Below are 20,810 nucleotides of genomic sequence, written 5' to 3'. Positions count from 1 at the left end.
TACATATACACACACAAACATAGATATTAGCTTGTGTTACAAATCCAGTCAAATATGTTGGTTTCAACCATTCTAGTGTATTGTAAATGTTTAAGTTTTATTGTGTGAAGATGTACATTAAATATTGGACCATTCTTGTGGAACATAATTATTTCTGGTTTTTACTGTGTAAGATGTATATTAAGCGCTAGGCTAGTCTGAGTGTTAGTTGTTCTTCGTATTAAGATTAAAACTGTTTTTATAATCTCAGTTTTCAGTTGTAATTTGCATGAACTTCTAAATGAAGAAAAAAATTTGACTTCGCTAAAACTTTATATTTTCCTTTCTAACATTACTTAATATTTAATATTTTTGTCAACCTTGAAACACAAAAAAAAGTTCTTTGATATATTGTTTAGGCAGAGTTTTCATGATGAAACTTTGTAAAATGGACGGCAATTGCTTGTTGTGGAGACACAAGAGCAGAGGACGACGTTTCGCAAGTCTTCCGTCTTCAAGGCAGTAAATAAACACAACGAACAAGAAACCTAGTACTTGTTAGACGTCTTGTTTCGTTGTTACTGTACCATCGATGTAAACTTCACCAACTGAAGATTAATGGTAAAGTATTTACTTATTCTAGATTATTAGGGGTTCGAAACGAATGGAATTTTGTCAGTACAATACTTTATTATTTATTTTATATTACTCACATTAATAGTATTAGTGAGAATACATAAAATATCGAGTTTTATTATTATTAGTATAATCTTTTGTTATAGGTAACTTTACACAAGTAGTGATAGTGTAATGTATCTATCTTAGGCCTAATGTATATCTAACACGAAGTAAAAACTGATTAAAACTTGTGATATATTACTTATTACTAATACTAACAGTTTGTAGGTGTACGCTTTATTTTTATAAAAGTAAGTCAAGTGTAAAAATTAGATAGTTTTTAGGTTATATAAAGACCAATAGTAATAATTTTTCATGGCGTGCTCTTATAACTATCTTACAAGTAGCCTAAGCCTTGTGTAACTTGAGACCCATCTCCACCTTGTGATTTACTAATTTTATGGCAGGAATATTAATTGAGACACAATTCAAAGGACGATAAAATTTATGTACAAACAGATGTATAATTTCAATGTATTTAAATAAAAAAATGGAGTTTCATGTTATAATATGAGGTAATTCTAGAAAGAAAAAAGATCGATACTGATGTATTTGGCCAACCTCTCATAAAATTTACGTGATTTTAGGGAACATGTAAATGAAATTTGAGATTTATCATATTAAGAAACATATTTTTAATATTAACATGAAACTCACTGTACGCTCTTGAGTGGTCATCAATTTCGCTCATCATATTAATGGAGAATTTTTGTGAAGTATCTTCGCTAAATGAGTGATTACTAAAACCTTGCAAAAGTTTATAAAGATACACAAAATGTATCAGATGTAATAGCATTGGAATTATAATGGTCAATTTGGAGTTACGAAGTTGGTCCAAATGACCAAGCTTGTTGTAAGACTCTTTGATTTCTTTGACTGAACTACATTTGTCACATCTGAAAAGTAGAGCTATCTTAGCCGAAACTGACTGCTACTTTGTCAATACGTATATTTTTACCCAAAGGCCTGCAGTTTGTCAAATAAATAAACAAAAAAAAGACGATGGTTTGAACTGTAAATTCCCTGGATATCAAATAACACATTCAGATACACCTTTACTCTTTTTTTTCTTGAGAACATGTGTTCAGAGATCTATATCTATCTTTATATGATAACTTTCCATTCTAGATACCATCCTAATAGATCTCCTCTAAAGCCTTTACAACATCCTGATGTCCTTCCTAAGGTAAGTAGTGAAAAACTGAACATAAATGTGGTCCCACCAGTAACCTGCACAACGACATCATAACCTCTCTAGATTTGTTTCCAGTACTTCTCTATATACAAACTGAAATCCTATTTGTCCCACAACAGCACGTCACTTTTTATCCTGGTGAGCCATATAAATTATTATTGGCTTTGACGCTCATGATCAATGTGTAGGTGCTTTGCACGTGCATACAAAAAAATTAATAACATAAAGATAACATTTCTTAAAAATCAGTGAGCTACATATTTGAAACAACACTTCTTGCATTAAATTCCAAATAAGTTATCAAAAACTGCACTGGTATTAACTTATTATTAGGGTAACCTTGACCTCATGGGGTTGTGTATTATTATGTTTACATGATGAAAGCTGTTTAAATTGGTCGAAAGTGAAAATTCCATTCATTTTGTGTAAACAAAAAACATTTAAGTATTTGAATGCAACTCACACTAAATGTTATGGTAATTTTTGGTATGATTTTCTTTCGTCATTGTGATACCTTGTTTGAAACTCACACAACAGTGATATAGATGAGAGCATATGTGTCTTTTGTAGGAAAAGTCTTAATATTGGTTTTTCCCAAAATTTTGTCATTCATGTTCTCCCCCTCCGAGGGTCGCGGGTTCGAATCCCGGTCACACCAAACATGCCCGCCCTTTCACCCGTGGGGGCGTTATAATGTAACGGTCAATCCCACTATTCGTTGGTAAAAGAGTAGCCCAAGAATTGGCGGTGGGTGCTGATGACTAGTTGCCTTCCCTCTAGCCTTACTGCTAAATTAGGGATGGCTAGCGCAGATAGCCCTCGAGCTTTGCGCGAATTCAAAAAACAATCAAACAAACAATGTCCTCCCCCCCCTTTTAACGTTGGTAATGTTCTCTCGTGCTAGTGCATTCCAAAAATACAAACAAGTGAATGAAATTGTTGAAAATCTCGATGCGGTTGGAGCAAAATAAACATTAAATTTTGACTTTTTCTACCAAAAATAAAAGTTATTTAATGTAGTTATCTTCACTTGTACACCAAATAGTTCACCTGCAATACTTTGACTTAGACTTTTAACATTACATTGTACAATTTGTGGAACTTCATAAATGAGTGTCAAATGTTTTTAAAGTAAATAATTATATTTTATATTCTGTTTTCCCTACTATTTTCACTATCAATCTGTTGTCCTCAACGTAGTACAACGAAATGTTTAAAAATTAACAAATAGAAATATTTATGTAAAAAACAGCTGGTAATAAATGTAATCTAACATCTAAGCACGCCCTCTACATTCCTACACTCAATTACACAACCGCCTTCAAGCACGTGGTCAGCTATCGGTCAGTGACCCCTTTCTTTGGGAACCTGACGATTGACGAAGAAGGTTGAAACGTTGTTCGCACGTCTATTAGTGCTTTCTCTACTCACACCAGCCGTTTTTACATATAAAATTTTCTCTACAAGTGGGTTTTTTGTCATCACGAAATAAAAATATTTTTAAACCCTTCGAGTTTTCATGTAGTATTGTCATATTTTTCGTACACGTATTATTCTATGTCTATCTTTGTACTTAGTTTCTTTTTAACTTTCCTAACAAATTCTTTGTCTGTTATTTATACCCATATGTTGTCTGATGACTATTGTCCCGTATAAAGGTATTTTGACAGACTCCTGCAGAGATGCATAATGGAAATAAGACGGAGTGTATTTACACTGTCTTGTTTATAACCTTTCAAAATCCAGTCAAAACATTCAACTTATAAAAATTGTTAAACCATTTATATATGATTTGTAATACACAATTCGTGATTAATGAAAATATACAAATAAGACCCCAATATAATTTAACTGTCTCTCTAACTATTTAGATAAGAAACTACTATTGGTGCTATTGTCGGTCAAGCAAACAACAGTACAAATGACTGTTACACGTACATCATGAGGAAAACTGCATGCTAATTTCAAATTGACTATTGGTGAAGTATGGTGTAATGTAGGCTCTTGTAATTACTATAAACACTTGTGTCTACTAAATAAATATGTATTGTAGATCTGATGCCAAAGTTTGGTATCATTTAGGAATATATAATTGTTATGACAGGAATTGTGTTGGTTAAATAAGACTGGTACTCTTCAACATAACTCCTCAAAACAAACCAGAAGTACAAGTCAAAACAGACAAAAGAGCTTAATAAATTTATAACCGTTAATAAACTGTTTCCTGGTAGTGCTCTGTCTTGTAAAGTGGACTGTTGGCTTAAATAATCATGTAATTTATGTACATTGTTTTAAACACATTGGAAGAAACCAGGGTCTTGCCTGATCCGTGTCTGCCTTGTGGGATTACTCGGTAATGATGGTACAATCACTTCCTTGTCACCCAGTGGCAAGTCTTCAGATTTACAATGCTAAAATAAACAGTTTGATTTCCTTTGATGGACACAACAGATAACCTGATGTGGCTTTGCTATTAGAAAATATACATTGTTTTATGATTATCCCTTTTATTATGGAAAGATAACCAAGATGGAGAGTGCAAGCAGCAATTGAATCACACATGTGAAATGTGACTTAAGCCTAACTGTAAAACGTAATGACCAGTAGTTTTCCTTTCATTAACTGTTGCTGTGGGTAGGGGTTATAGGGCATGTCATCATATTTGTATAATTACATTCAAAATGTTATTGAACTTCTATTTTATGAATTTATGTCAATAACTTTGGTATTAAATTGTAGATTATAATTCAAATTTCAAAATTATACCTTAGTTTATTACTTAATGTAAGAGTAAATAAAAATAAATCCTAAACATAGATTTTTGCCATGACCTCACTCTGTGATGTGTTTATAACCAATCAAAATCTCAGGATCTCTAACACATAGTTTTGTCAGCTTTAGCAAGATATCTTCAGGGGTATACATATTTTTTGTGACTTAAACACAGTTTACTTGTAAACCTGTTTAATTACTGTGGAATTCTGAGCTTCTGCTGAAGTAACTTATGATTTATGTTTCAAAATATAGGCTCTAGGTGCAAAATTCAACAAGGTTCATCAGATTACAACAAACAACTACACATTTGGTAAATACAAGAAATGATTTATGTACTTATTTTTGTACTCTTCTGTGTTTAAAAACACGACTAAAATGTATTTGTAAACAGTAATAATGCATATGTTTATGTAATGTATTACAACTGAAATGTGACTGCATGCTATAAAATAGTAATCCAATAGAACAAAGCCAAGACACTTGCCCTTTGTGAAGACCAGTTTTATGTTAGTGGATAGGGTAACATAAAGCTACATGTGTTGATGTACAACATTTGTATGTTAGTTAGGCACAAGTGAAATGTTAATATAATAAACACTTATATAATGTTATGAGGTTTAAGCTATTTGGTATAAACATTTGTGGTTTTGTTATTATTTGTAGTCATTCTAGAATGAAAAAAAACAATTTTAGATATATTTTTTTATTTTATGAGGATTACAAAATCTGTCAAATAAGCCAAACCTGTACACAGATAAGATAAATGAAATAATGCATAAGATATGAAGTGTTATATTTATTCAGGAGGTTTTAGAGTTCACACAATTGAAGTTTGACATTTTTGAGACAAAGGTAAAATTTTAATGTTAACTTAACTTTCACTTTGCACACAAACTAGTAAAAAAACGATACATTCATAAACAATTATTTTGTAAAACTATTTAATTAAAATACGTTTTTGTACTCAAATTTTTGATGTTTACTAAAAGTCTACCAAATTATTTGAAGTTAGACACTGGATTGAGAGTTATAGTATGAAAACTGTAACAGGCATGAACTGGTTACAAGGTCAGTACCTGGGATGAAGTCTGCAGAGATAGTGTATGATTGAGATTGGGGTCTTGTATTCTTTAACTGAGTGTAGATTACAGAGTAAACTTGTAGTGTGTTCCACTGTACAGTATAGATCTGTGTTCGAACTGAAATGGGTTTATACAAGTATTGTATGTTTTTCCTTCTTTCTTGAGTGAAGATGTTCATGTATGTGACATATTTGAAATTATCCATGGATTTGATGAGGAAGGATTTTCCAAGAAAATCTTATTTGAAGAAAAACCATCCTGGTATTGGACAGGAAAGAAGACCAGTGGTGATGTGTACATTTATAAAATGGTGATAAATGTTCAAGTTAAGAAACATTTTTAATATTGTTGATATATCTAATCAAAATATTAGGTTTCTAGACATTTCATTTTGTCTTCACCTTGATTTTACAAACTTTATTTTTAAGTTTTTTTTCCTAAAAACTATCAGATGTTCTTGAACCTTGGATGTCATTTTACTTTGTTGCACATACTTTAACATGTAAGATGTCATTCTTCCTCAATGTACATAGTTTAACGTGTAAGATGTCATTCTACTTTGTTGTACTTAGTTTAACGTGTAAAATGTCATTCTTCTTTGTTGTACATAGTTTAACATGTAAGATATCATTCTACTTTGTTGTACATAGTTTAACGTGTAAGATGTCATTCTACTTTGTTGTACATAGTTTAACGTGTAAGATGTCATTCTACTTTGTTGTACATAGTTTAACGTGTAAGATGTCATTCTACTTTGTTGTACATAGTTTAGAGTGTAAGATGTCATTTTACTTTGCTGTACATAGTTTAACGTGTAAGATGTCATTCGACTTTGCTGTACATAGTTTAACGTGTAAGATGTCATTCGACTTTGTTGTACGTAGTTTAACGTGTAAGATGTCATTCTACTTTGTTGTACATAGTTTAACGTGTAAGATGTCATTCTACTTTGCTGTACATAGTTTAACATGTAAGATGTCATTCTACTTTGCTGTACGTAGTTTAACGTGTAAGATGTCATTCTACTTTGTTGTACATAGTTTAATGTGTAAAATGTCATTCTTCTTTGATGTACATAGTTTAACGTGTAAGATGTCATTCTACTTTGTTGTACATAGTTTAGAGTGTAAGATGTCATTCTACTTTGTTGTACATAGTTTAACATGTAAGACGTCATTCTACTTTGCTGTATATAGTTTAACGTGTAAGACGTCATTCTACTTTGTTGTACATAGTTTAGAGTGTAAGATGTCATTCTACTTTGTTGTACATAGTTTAACATGTAAGATGTCATTCTACTTTGTTGTACATAGTTTAACATGTAAGATGTCATTCTACTTTGCTGTACATAGTTTAACGTGTAAGATGTCATTCTACTTTGTTGTACATAGTTTAACGTGTAAGATGTCATTCTACTTTGTTGTACATAGTTTAGAGTGTAAGATGTCATTTTACTTTGCTGTACATAGTTTAACGTGTAAGATGTCATTCGACTTTGTTGTACATAGTTTAGAGTGTAAGATGTCATTCGACTTTGTTGTACATAGTTTAGAGTGTAAGATGTCATTTTACTTTGCTGTACATAGTTTAACGTGTAAGATGTCATTCGACTTTGTTGTACATAGTTTAGAGTGTAAGATGTCATTTGACTTTGTTGTACATAGTTTAGAGTGTAAGATGTCATTCTTCTTTGATGTACACAGTTTAACGTGTAAGATCCGATGTTTGGAATCTTTTTACCTTTAGATAGACCAGAAATTATGGATTAATTACAGTTACTTTCGTAAAATGTTTAATGTTACAAGTGCATCCAACATAAAAAAATTCATTGTTTACAGACATATAAAAAATCAAGATGTGTAATTTTGTTCATCATAAAGCAAGTGATTAAATTCATTGTTGTTGTAAATATCACTTATCAAATAAAAGTGTCAAAGCATCCATTCTACCTGCTTTTAACTCTTAACAGTTCTTTATGACATATCAGCTGCTTTTTATTTTTAAACATTAGTAAACTGTTTTTTACCATATACAGTGTTTGTTTCTGTAAATGTTAATATGCAAAAATAAACTCTTTATATGTTAAATATTATTATTGTTTTTCATTTTTAAAATTCAGCATACAGTATGACATATTCTTTACCATATACCTGGTTCTGTGCCTTCTGGATTTGTTCACAGTTGAGGTGCCCAACACTTTCTGCAAATTTTTGAAGGGTTCTTTGAGAGTATGTGAAGTTACAAGGCTCAACAAACAACTAGGAGTGGTTATCGGAAAAACTCGGTTGATTTCTACAAAGGTTGTTGAATGAAACATCCACATCTGCATTGAACTCCAACCAAGGTCTTCCATGAATGGTGAAATGTTCTGCTTTTCAACACATACACTGGAAAGTTGTTTGTTTATGGCATTGAAAGACCAAATACATATAAACCTATATGACTATTAAAATCAGACTTAACTGTGTTATTAGAGGTATCACTATCAGTGATGGCAGATATAGTCCTTGATCAAGTACTAACTGAATAGTTTTGATCTTTTTTTCCTTTGGTTCTGTCTCACTATCATAAAGTTCATTTATATTTTGGGCGTTTTAACCAGCCACGTTGTGTGTCTCAAAATGCTCCATTGTTCATTTTCTCACAAGCAGACATGGTTACTGAATTATCATGAAACTAAAACTTTAAAGGGAGTCCACATATATTAACACTTGAGGCAGTGTAGCATTATGATAATACTGACAAAATTTGTGTGAGTTTAGCAAATGGAATGGTTGTTTTAGCCAATAGCAACCTGCCATTTCACATTAGTTTTTGTGATATTATCTTACCTTTTGAGACAACTGTGACATTTATAACAGTTTTCTTGCAAGGGTGATTATTTTGTTTCATAGTAATGACATCTCCCTTACCACCCGACTGCATCCTGTGCATGTATTTTATTCTATATGAATAATACGAGCTGTATCTTTCGGCACATGCATATTGTAACAATACCCCAGTAACACAGGTTTGTGTGTTTGTAACAGCAGAAACATGATTTATAAATCTACAGGTAAAAGGTACCTTATTTGTCTTGCTGCATATATTTAGAAGTGTTTTTGTTGTCTTGATCAGTTTAGTGGATCCTCATTTGTGTCAAAATTTTATCCCACTGTGAAGGATTACACATGTTACCTCCCAGTTATTCAAACTGGTAAGGTACCAATTAAATTTCTGTATATAGTACAAAGAATTACTGGGCTGAACTGCTTTGGTATGTCTACAGTTTTGTTTTGTTTGCTAATGTACCGTAAAATCACCATCCTCTCCACAAAAGTTAAATAGAAATGTAATAGTACACCAGAGATCGTTAGGGTTAAGATATAGCAAACCCTTTTACGAACTACTAACCACAATGAAATAGCCAGCTAGTAGCACCTACCATCTCATGAACTGTGTCCAATTCTTTGAACCAAGAAAATATTTTAGTGTCACTTGTATGATGTACCTACAGGTTAGAGTGTGGAACATAGAATAGCATCTTGATTCAAGTTATTCACTGTGGAGTCTGATATGTTAACCATTAAACCTGGATAATACAGACAGTTGGTACAAGACATTCATATATATTCAAAGATTTCTAAGAAGTAAACATTTCCATTCTATACATAGCAGTATTTATGAAAAAAATTATTATTTTATTGCCATATTTGGATAGTCACAAATTGTTTTCATGGTTGCACTAAGCAAACTGTTCTTAACAGAAACATGAGAAATAATTCATGAAGACGAGAAACCCACTTGAAGTAAAAAGTATGTCAGGATGGTTGGGATGGGTATAAACATACCAGCCATCCTGAGATACATAGGAACTTGTGACATATCCAGTACTTTTAGTAATTCTTGTTCATTACTGCAGACAAACACTGCAGTGTAAGAAATTACCATTATTTGTTGTGTTCAGTAGATGTTTATGAGAGGAAATTTGTTGATCTAGGTTCTTCTGTTATGTAAGGTTTAATATCTTTGTTGTGAACAGAATCAACACTGTAGTGTAAGAATCAATATTTTTTAATTACTTTGTGCAGAGTGAACAGAAAATCATTTGGTCAAAATGTCTTAGAATGTAGAAAATATTTTATTATTTATCTCAGGTGTTCCATTCATCACAGAGGCACAGCCAATCATTCCTGTCCTGTAGGACTGTCCAAGGCACGTGACCTTATAGGATGACATGTTTTAGCTACACTTGTAAACTGAATTGAACCTGTTTGATTTCTAGTGACTTACATGGTTAACTCTGAAAACCTCATTATGACAGTGTAAACCTGAATGTTGATTCTACTCATCATAGTGTAAGCTGTTATAATAAGTTTAAACAACCTGATAAAAAAACTGGTTCAATAAACCTGTCAAACTATTTAGAAGAAATTTAGTTTGTTTGTATTTATTTAAAATGTCAAAATAAAATTACTTGTTTATTTTAATGTTGTTTTTGACAGTAACGTTAGGGTAAACAACCTCAACAGATAATATAAAAATACCTTTTTTGTATATTTCATTATACATTGTGTTATTGTGGCTTCATCAGGACTTGAACAATTGACTATTTACACAACTAATATAAAGAACCTCCTTTGTAAAGTTTGTAATGGAGGTTTTCCTGTCTATTAAATTTTCAATTTACATATATTCAGATAAATTATTGTTTTAATTATAAATCATCTTCCTGGTTTCAGCTCTTGGTCAGACTGTTGACATATCTTCTGATACAAGTTTCTTCTAAAGTTCTTGACAGTTGATAAATGTTCCATATTCTGTTCATCATTTGAACCAAAGTCTAACTGATGTTCTCCACTGTGAACACAGGTAAATCATTATAACAGATGAATCAGTTTCAGGTAAAGATATGTAAGAATAATAGAACAAAAAGACAGTTGGTATTATGTAGTGACACTAACCCTTTCACCACGTTTTGTGTAATTCACTGAGTTTCATTCAAAACTTAAACAACTTTATCAAGGAACTTAACATTATAGTTTATGTTATGATAAAGTTTCAATACCTTTATTACAAAAGAAGTCTTTAAAAACTTGTCCTCCAATTTTCTTGTCACGTGACCCCAAAGTTATGAAACATCTCGTATTTTGCCATTTTTGTATTGAATTAAATAAACCATAGCTTATATATATTTAGCTGTAACCAATCATAAATTTACTTACTCTACTGACTTTAAATAATTCAAGGTTATTTTGATTGGACCAGTGAAATATGCACTTTCTGGCACATCTGAAATAATAAAAATGAAATTACATTAAAATCACCAAGTCTGTGAACCCTGGTATTTTTAAAAATTTCATAAATAATTTAATGTTCATGTTATTGGTCTAGAAAGATACGGTTGATGTATGATTTTCATAATGGAAATCTTTTCACTACTCACTATATTTAACTCATCTGTTGTCAAAATTGTAGCTATCTTCAGTTTCAACACAGTTGTCAAAATAAGAAACACAACAGTTTCTAAATATAAAACTGATATTGAAAACTATTAACAAAAGTACTTCAAACATTTTCTGAAAACATCAAACTATTTTCCCTCATGTGTTGATTATAAACATAATACAATACAGTTCACCTCCTCTGTGTTTGGAGGATCCTTATTTTTTAAATTACATAGCTCACATCTAAATCAAATTTTAAACAGATAGTGTGAGAAAGTACATTGAACATATCAAATAAATTGTAGTTTACTCAAAATATAATGGTTCTTACACCTTCAAACATGACAAAGTAAGTTTTGTGAACATATGTAAAGAGTTTGTACGTTATTTCTTACAGCCAAGCCACACAGAACTATCTTCTGGCTATAGACTTAACACTGTCCCATCTGGGGTTTGAAAAGAACATCAGAAAATTTTTGATGGCCAGCACAAAGCCCCACCCTCAACCGGATCATCCAGTGGCTCAGAGCTATTTCTATGGGCTTACAATGTAAGAAACTGTGTTTTGATATTTGTGGTGGGAAGAGCACAGACAGACCTTTGTGTAGCTTTATGCTTATCTGCAATAAAAAAAAGAGAGTGAAATCCTGTTTATACAGTTGAATCTACTGAGGCACAAATTATTTATGATATGAATTTCCCTATAGTCATCAAATAAAAATATGGAAACAACAATGTTTAATAGGTTCTAGTGATGTGTGCCTTTTTGTATAATTTCATAATCTGTATAAGCAGGTTCTTTAAACATTAACATATTAGAAAAACGTTTTATTTTATAATGTGATAGTGATGTTTAAATTTGAACTTCAGTTTAAAGCTTTTGAGTTAGGTCTACAGTACAGTTTGGAGACTGCTATGAACTTTGGTCTCTTCTTAAAAGTTTGTGCAACTAATTATGGACTACAGAACTTCATTTTGAAGTAAACATTGATGTCCAAGTTACTGGCCTGATATTGTTTAGGTTTTGACTGGTATATTAAGATTTGTTTAATAAAAACATTTGTTTGCTTTTAAACTGCACTTTTACTTGTATTTTTGGTATTAAAACTTTTCTGGTAACTTATTAACTCCAGCATTTGTATTGTTAAATTACAGTAGAAAGAATCGGAACAAGTGAATCTACAACCACGTAAACATTAATTAAACTTGGTGAGTACCATTGTGACAATCACCCACAAGTTAGTCTAATGATTTATTTTGGTCAAAACTTTACTGTATTACTAGTATGTTGCAGATAAAAGTTTGACATTTAATAGTTTTATATGTATCATTGTCAGTAGACTGTATGTGGCATGAGTGTTAGAGACAACAAGGGACTTCTGGTCCATCACAGCTGTCTCATCCTCTAAGTAAACTAAAACTGTGAACTAAATAAATTAATTAAGAAAACTAAATAAAAATATTATAAACAATCCTTATTCATCAAGCTGTCTCTTACAATTGCATAAATTTAGTAAATCAATATGTCAAACACACTGTTAGTAAAATAAAACTGTCTCAGCTGAAAATGGCTCCTTCCCTGTCAAATTGTATAATTGTGTCCCCTTGTCCCAGTGTTAAATAAGAAAGATGAAGGATGAACGCTGTCACAATTCCCTTAACACTTTTAAACCCCTCAACCAGAACCATCTGACTGTTTCCTTTCCCAATAAACATTTCACTATTTAAATTTCATGTCAAAGTTCAACAAGGTGAAAGTTTTGCCTTTTTATGCCAGTGGTCAAAAACACTTCATATCTAACGTGGCATGAACTTTATCTTCTTTTGATACAGTACATCTGTCTTAATTTAACTAAATTATTTGTTGTAATGGTTGGTTGTTGCTCTGTTTATTAAATAACAATAGTCTTATCTAAGGTGACCACTTTCTGTGTTTACTGAAACACATAATATGATTATAAAGAAGTACATTATATTAAAATGATTTTTAAGTAACTATATATGACCATGTTGTCTAACAACCTTGATCGTAGTACTGCATCATAGTTTCCATAGTAAAACAACTGTCCTGTCCAAAGCACGTAATTCCTCCTTGCATGGTAACTATTATCCATTCAGCATACACAGAAATGTGTTGCAGCATCCACTTCAACATTTCGCTTTCACTGAAATCTGGAGCCTGACATATTTCATATATTTGTATGAATACTCATTTCATTCTCAAGTCACTTGAGTTATGAACAGGTATGACTGGTAGTGTTATCTTGTTGAACAAATACACTGTTGACTTCATCTATAGAATTTTTATGCAAGTTTCATTGCTTCTATTAGTGGAGATTTCTGAGACACTAACTCTTTGACTTTGAATGTCTGTAGGTCTAAAATCATAATGCTCTAGTTTGGAACCTACAGAGTAACAAAACCACAAGTTTCAATGCATTATACATTACTAGGTTCTGAGAAAAATTTTGACTGTGTATGTCTTGTTAAAAGTTAATATACTTTCTTATTATTAATATTATATCCTTTTTAAGTAGTTGAAAAAGTCAAACAGTTGGTAGAAGGTGACTCCCATGAAACATTTCTTGTACAAACCTTCGAAGCTATTTATAATACAAAGATGAAAGTTTTTCTGGTAGAATTTTAAACTTAATTAGTTATTCTGTAGTTTAACTTGTAGCCAGTAAGGAAAAGGAATGTCATATTTTATACATGTAAGACAGTGAGATAGTTTTTGGATGTTATGTTTTACCAACTATGAGCACTTCTTAAAGTTTGTTATTGGAGTTACTTTGATGACATATATAGGTGTTTAACGGGAGTCATGTTACTGTAATTTAATTGTATAGTTTTTGTTCATAAGTATTTTTCTGTACATTCAAGGAAATACTGCATTTTGTTGTGTTTTATAGGCACTAGATGGAGCTATGGTTAAACAGACAGTACTATTATATTTATATAGATAAGTAGTTACATGGACATACAACAGACAGTACTATTATATTTATATAGATAAGTAGTTACATGGACATACAACAGACAGTACTATTATATTTATATAGATAAGTAGTTACATGGACATACAACAGACAGTACTATTATATTTATATAGATAAGTAGTTACATGGACATACAACAGACAGTACTATTATATTTATATAGATAAGTAGTCACATGGACATACAACAGACAGTACTATTATATTTATATAGATAAGTAGTTACATGGACATACAACAGACAGTACTATTATATTTATATAGATAAGTAGTTACATGGACATACAACAGACAGTACTATTATATTTATATAGATAAGTAGTTACATGGACATACAACAGACAGTACTATTATATTTATATAGATAAGTAGTTACATGGACATACAACAGACAGTACTATTATATTTATATAGATAAGTAGTTACATGGACATACAACAGACAGTACTATTATATTTATATAGATAAGTAGTTACATGGACATACAACAGACAGTACTATTATATTTATATAGATAAGTAGTTACATGGACATACAACAGACAGTACTATTATATTTATATAGATAAGTAGTTACATGGACATACAACAGACAGTACTATTATATTTATATAGATAAGTAGTTACATGGACATACAACAGACAGTACTATTATATTTATATAGATAAGTAGTTACATGGACATACAACAGACAGTACTATTATATTTATATAGATAAGTAGTTACATGGACATACAACAGACAGTACTATTATATTTATATAGATAAGTAGTTACATGGACATACAACAGACAGTACTATTATATTTATATAGATAAGTAGTTACATGGACATACAACAGACAGTACTATTATATTTATATAGATAAGTAGTTACATGGACATACAACAGACAGTACTATTATATTTATATAGATAAGTAGTTACATGGACATACAACAGACAGTACTATTATATTTATATAGATAAGTAGTTACATGGACATACAACAGACAGTACTATTATATTTATATAGATAAGTAGTTACATGGACATACAACAGACAGTACTATTATATTTATATAGATAAGTAGTTACATGGACATACAACAGACAGTACTATTATATTTATATAGATAAGTAGTTACATGGACATACAACAGACAGTACTATTATATTTATATAGATAAGTAGTTACATGGACATACAACAGACAGTACTATTATATTTATATAGATAAGTAGTTACATGGACATACAACAGACAGTACTATTATATTTATATAGATAAGTAGTTACATGGACATACAACAGACAGTACTATTATATTTATATAGATAAGTAGTTACATGGACATACAACAGACAGTACTATTATATTTATATAGATAAGTAGTTACATGGACATACAACAGACAGTACTATTATATTTATATAGATAAGTAGTTACATGGACATACAACAGACAGTACTATTATATTTATATAGATAAGTAGTTACATGGACATACAACAGACAGTACTATTATATTTATATAGATAAGTAGTTACATGGACATACAACAGACAGTACTATTATATTTATATAGATAAGTAGTTACATGGACATACAACAGACAGTACTATTATATTTATATAGATAAGTAGTTACATGGACATACAACAGACAGTACTATTATATTTATATAGATAAGTAGTTACATGGACATACAACAGACAGTACTATTATATTTATATAGATAAGTAGTTACATGGACATACAACAGACAGTACTATTATATTTATATAGATAAGTAGTTACATGGACATACAACAGACAGTACTATTATATTTATATAGATAAGTAGTTACATGGACATACAACAGACAGTACTATTATATTTATATAGATAAGTAGTTACATGGACATACAACAGACAGTACTATTATATTTATATAGATAAGTAGTTACATGGACATACAACAGACAGTACTATTATATTTATATAGATAAGTAGTTACATGGACATACAACAGACAGTACTATTATATTTATATAGATAAGTAGTTACATGGACATACAACAGACAGTACTATTATATTTATATAGATAAGTAGTTACATGGACATACAACAGACAGTACTATTATATTTATATAGATAAGTAGTTACATGGACATACAACAGACAGTACTATTATATTTATATAGATAAGTAGTTACATGGACATACAACAGACAGTACTATTATATTTATATAGATAAGTAGTTACATGGACATACAACAGACAGTACTATTATATTTATATAGATAAGTAGTTACATGGACATACAACAGACAGTACTATTATATTTATATAGATAAGTAGTTACATGGACATACAACAGACAGTACTATTATATTTATATAGATAAGTAGTTACATGGACATACAACAGACAGTACTATTATATTTATATAGATAAGTAGTTACATGGACATACAACAGACAGTACTATTATATTTATATAGATAAGTAGTTACATGGACATACAACAGACAGTACTATTATATTTATATAGATAAGTAGTTACATGGACATACAACAGACAGTACTATTATATTTATATAGATAAGTAGTTACATGGACATACAACAGACAGTACTATTATATTTATATAGATAAGTAGTTACATGGACATACAACAGACAGTACTATTATATTTATATAGATAAGTAGTTACATGGACATACAACAGACAGTACTATTATATTTATATAGATAAGTAGTTACATGGACATACAACAGACAGTACTATTATATTTATATAGATAAGTAGTTACATGGACATACAACAGACAGTACTATTATATTTATATAGATAAGTAGTTACATGGACATACAACAGACAGTACTATTATATTTATATAGATAAGTAGTTACATGGACATACAACAGACAGTACTATTATATTTATATAGATAAGTAGTTACATGGACATACAACAGACAGTACTATTATATTTATATAGATAAGTAGTTACATGGACATACAACAGACAGTACTATTATATTTATATAGATAAGTAGTTACATGGACATACAACAGACAGTACTATTATATTTATATAGATAAGTAGTTACATGGACATACAACAGACAGTACTATTATATTTATATAGATAAGTAGTTACATGGACATACAACAGACAGTACTATTATATTTATATAGATAAGTAGTTACATGGACATACAACAGACAGTACTATTATATTTATATAGATAAGTAGTTACATGGACATACAACAGACAGTACTATTATATTTATATAGATAAGTAGTTACATGGACATACAACAGACAGTACTATTATATTTATATAGATAAGTAGTTACATGGACATACAACAGACAGTACTATTATATTTATATAGATAAGTAGTTACATGGACATACAACAGACAGTACTATTATATTTATATAGATAAGTAGTTACATGGACATACAACAGACAGTACTATTATATTTATATAGATAAGTAGTTACATGGACATACAACAGACAGTACTATTATATTTATATAGATAAGTAGTTACATGGACATACAACAGACAGTACTATTATATTTATATAGATAAGTAGTTACATGGACATACAACAGACAGTACTATTATATTTATATAGATAAGTAGTTACATGGACATACAACAGACAGTACTATTATATTTATATAGATAAGTAGTTACATGGACATACAACAGACAGTACTATTATATTTATATAGATAAGTAGTTACATGGACATACAACAGACAGTACTATTATATTTATATAGATAAGTAGTTACATGGACATACAACAGACAGTACTATTATATTTATATAGATAAGTAGTTACATGGACATACAACAGACAGTACTATTATATTTATATAGATAAGTAGTTACATGGACATACAACAGACAGTACTATTATATTTATATAGATAAGTAGTTACATGGACATACAACAGACAGTACTATTATATTTATATAGATAAGTAGTTACATGGACATACAACAGACAGTACTATTATATTTATATAGATAAGTAGTTACATGGACATACAACAGACAGTACTATTATATTTATATAGATAAGTAGTTACATGGACATACAACAGACAGTACTATTATATTTATATAGATAAGTAGTTACATGGACATACAACAGACAGTACTATTATATTTATATAGATAAGTAGTTACATGGACATACAACAGACAGTACTATTATATTTATATAGATAAGTAGTTACATGGACATACAACAGACAGTACTATTATATTTATATAGATAAGTAGTTACATGGACATACAACAGACAGTACTATTATATTTATATAGATAAGTAGTTACATGGACATACAACAGACAGTACTATTATATTTATATAGATAAGTAGTTACATGGACATACAACAGACAGTACTATTATATTTATATAGATAAGTAGTTACATGGACATACAACAGACAGTACTATTATATTTATATAGATAAGTAGTTACATGGACATACAACAGACAGTACTATTATATTTATATAGATAAGTAGTTACATGGACATACAACAGACAGTACTATTATATTTATATAGATAAGTAGTTACATGGACATACAACAGACAGTACTATTATATTTATATAGATAAGTAGTTACATGGACATACAACAGACAGTACTATTATATTTATATAGATAAGTAGTTACATGGACATACAACAGACAGTACTATTATATTTATATAGATAAGTAGTTACATGGACATACAACAGACAGTACTATTATATTTATATAGATAAGTAGTTACATGGACATACAACAGACAGTACTATTATATTTATATAGATAAGTAGTTACATGGACATACAACAGACAGTACTATTATATTTATATAGATAAGTAGTTACATGGACATACAACAGACAGTACTATTATATTTATATAGATAAGTAGTTACATGGACATACAACAGACAGTACTATTATATTTATATAGATAAGTAGTTACATGGACATACAACAGACAGTACTATTATATTTATATAGATAAGTAGTTACATGGACATACAACAGACAGTACTATTATATTTATATAGATAAGTAGTACATGGACATACAACAGACAGTACATAGATAAGTAGACATGGACATACAACAGACAGTACTATTATATTTATATAGATAAGTAGTTACATGGACATACAACAGACAGTACTATTATATTTATATAGATAAGTAGTTACATGGACATACAACAGACAGTACTATTATATTTATATAGATAAGTAGTTACATGGACATACAACAGACAGTACTATTATATTTATATAGATAAGTAGTTACATGGACATACAACAGACAGTACTATTATATTTATATAGATAAGTAGTTACATGGACATACAACAGACAGTACTATTATATTTATATAGATAAGTAGTTACATGGACATACAACAGACAGTACTATTATATTTATATAGATAAGTAGTTACATGGACATACAACAGACAGTACTATTATATTTATATAGATAAGTAGTTACATGGACATACAACAGACAGTACTATTATATTTATATAGATAAGTAGTTACATGGACATACAACAGACAGTACTATTATATTTATATAGATAAGTAGTTACATGGACATACAACAGACAGTACTATTATATTTATATAGATAAGTAGTTACATGGACATACAACAGACAGTACTATTATATTTATATAGATAAGTAGTTACATGGACATACAACAGACAGTACTATTATATTTATATAGATAAGTAGTTACATGGACATACAACAGACAGTACTATTATATTTATATAGATAAGTAGTTACATGGACATACAACAGACAGTACTATTATATTTATATAGATAAGTAGTTACATGGACATACAACAGACAGTACTATTATATTTATATAGATAAGTAGTTACATGGACATACAACAGACAGTACTATTATATTTATATAGATAAGTAGTTACATGGACATACAACAGACAGTACTATTATATTTATATAGATAAGTAGTTACATGGACATACAACAGACAGTACTATTATATTTATATAGATAAGTAGTTACATGGACATACAACAGACAGTACTATTATATTTATATAGATAAGTAGTTACATGGACATACAACAGACAGTACTATTATATTTATATAGATAAGTAGTTACATGGACATACAACAGACAGTACTATTATATTTATATAGATAAGTAGTTACATGGACATACAACAGACAGTACTATTATATTTATATAGATAAGTAGTTACATGGACATACAACAGACAGTACTATTATATTTATATAGATAAGTAGTTACATGGACATACAACAGACAGTACTATTATATTTATATAGATAAGTAGTTACATGGACATACAACAGACAGTACTATTATATTTATATAGATAAGTAGTTACATGGACATACAACAGACAGTACTATTATATTTATATAGATAAGTAGTTACATGGACATACAACAGACAGTACTATTATATTTATATAGATAAGTAGTTACATGGACATACAACAGACAGTACTATTATATTTATATAGATAAGTAGTTACATGGACATACAACAGACAGTACTATTATATTTATATAGATAAGTAGTTACATGGACATACAACAGACAGTACTATTATATTTATATAGATAAGTAGTTACATGGACATACAACAGA

The 20,810-nt window shown here is 29.7% G+C and overlaps 2 long non-coding RNA genes across 2 annotated transcripts in view; one reads left to right on the top strand and one right to left on the bottom strand.

The window, feature by feature from the left end:
• The first annotated feature begins 469 nt into the window (after positions 1–469).
• Positions 470–10,554, top strand: LOC143246972 (uncharacterized). Its single transcript, XR_013026287.1, has 3 exons — positions 470–600; positions 9,846–10,046; positions 10,431–10,554. It is a non-coding gene; the product is annotated as an uncharacterized LOC143246972 (long non-coding RNA).
• Positions 10,233–20,810, bottom strand: part of LOC143246970 (uncharacterized) — a gene marked incomplete in the record, with an annotated part of 413,509 nt that continues 402,931 nt past the window's right edge. Inside the window, 2 exon segments of the long non-coding RNA XR_013026285.1 lie at positions 10,233–10,548; positions 10,914–10,980. This is a non-coding gene — a long non-coding RNA (uncharacterized LOC143246970).

The sequence above is a fragment of the Tachypleus tridentatus genome, chromosome 3 (assembly GCF_004210375.1).
Source record: "Tachypleus tridentatus isolate NWPU-2018 chromosome 3, ASM421037v1, whole genome shotgun sequence".
Lineage (NCBI taxonomy): Eukaryota > Metazoa > Arthropoda > Merostomata > Xiphosura > Limulidae > Tachypleus > Tachypleus tridentatus.
The sequence above is the reverse complement of the archived record's forward strand: the minus strand, read 5'-3'. Positions and strand labels throughout refer to the sequence as shown.